The following is a 1,740-nucleotide window of genomic DNA, read 5'->3' on the forward strand; positions in this document are numbered from 1 at the left end:
GAAACTGTACCTGATGAATGACAAAATGAAATGTTTATAGAAAGTGCAAGACACTTCACTTGCACTAAAAAGTGAAAAGTTAGAAGCCATAAGTGAAAATTTAGCTCTAGGCAGACAGCTACTTAAAACTAACTTATAACAACATATTTTTTTCCATTCTTGTAAAATTGGAAGCCAGTTTAAATATCTTCTAATAGAAATCCACATTCTGATTTTCAAAATTAATTGTTAGATTTTGAAACAGTTGCGGACACAGAAGTCCCTAGCATGAAAGAGAACTGACATATATGAGGCTGATGATGCTTCCTCCCTCAAAATGACACAGAGTTATACCCTGAATGACCAAGCACTACCCTCTGTAGCAAACCAAGTTTTTGATATTGGAACTTTGTTAGCTAGGCAAACTGTGTTTTATTTTTCTTGTGGTTTGTACATATATTTATCATATAGATGAGTCTGTACATATAAATGAGAGAGTACTTTTTATTTGCTTGAGATTTGAGTGGTAATATTTTTATACTAAATATAATTGCTCTGAAAAAGACTCTGTTTTCCAAACATAGTTGTATTTGTAAGTGAAAGATTACCAGATTAATATTGTAATGCACAAAATTAGTATGTTTATCAACACAGATGTTCATACATCTGTGGATTAAACTCACTTTGCAGTTGCACTTACCTGCAGCTGTGTTTTTTTTGATACACACAGCTCAAGTTGTATTTAGTTGATATTTAGTTATAAAAGCAGATCAGATTTAAAGATCAAAAGCCAGTGGCCAGCCTTTTGTCATTATTATTCTTTAGACAGCTTTTACCCTTAGAACAGCAATTACCTCATCTCAGTAAGGGTTGCAGGAATCATCTTAAATTTTAAAGGATATTTTTAGGTAGAAAATAGAGTAAAATCACAGAAAGAAACCACTCAAAATGGTTTTGAAGCAATGTGTTACATGTTTTAGCTACTCCTCTTACTTAAGACATATCTCAGATCAAAGACATACCCTGTAGAGTATTGCACCAATTAGCAGCTCACAGAGGGAGGAAGTCAGGGGGAAAAAAAAGTAAGAGGGAGTAGAGAGGGATTAGCAGAAAAGTAAAAGAGTATTTATTTGAATGCCTGAATCTTCCAGCCCACACAGTCTTAAACAGGCTGACTAACTACATCACTACCTTCACTTGTTAACTTGATTTTTTTTTTCCATGCAGATTAATTTGTTATGCTCCGAGAGCTCTCTCATTTTTGTGCTGGAATTTTATGGCTTGAAAAGCAAATAAATGCCTGGTCATTCAGGAAATATCATGATGCTACAATGCAGTGCAAAATAACCACATTTGAACTACACAGAAATCCCTAATATGGAAGGCCAAAGAGAACAACACCTTCCATGACCTCAACAAAGCTACAATCATCTGCTCTGTGTCAATACAAGGGCACAAAGCAACCAGCACAGAGCCAGTTCAAGGTCTACAGTTAGACAATCCTTACATACAAGGCTTGGTTCTAACTCCCTCCCAGTGCTGGAGTGACAGACACACCCACATGGATGACTGGAGAGAGATTTACTTAAGTGAGGCATGCAGGGCCAGTAGGGCAGGATAGGATACAAGAGCACGGTGTACATCATACACTGGGCCATACAAAACTCTGTAACTATTTGAAGAAGTTCCTATTAACCTCTTGCTTCATCCTGTACCACCCTGCAGGAATGTGTTTATGGCACAAGTTAACAGGCCTGCCCA

This window comes from Cyanistes caeruleus, chromosome 6 (genome assembly GCF_971803275.1).
Source record: "Cyanistes caeruleus chromosome 6, bCyaCae1.hap1.1, whole genome shotgun sequence".
Taxonomy (NCBI): Eukaryota; Metazoa; Chordata; class Aves; order Passeriformes; family Paridae; genus Cyanistes; species Cyanistes caeruleus.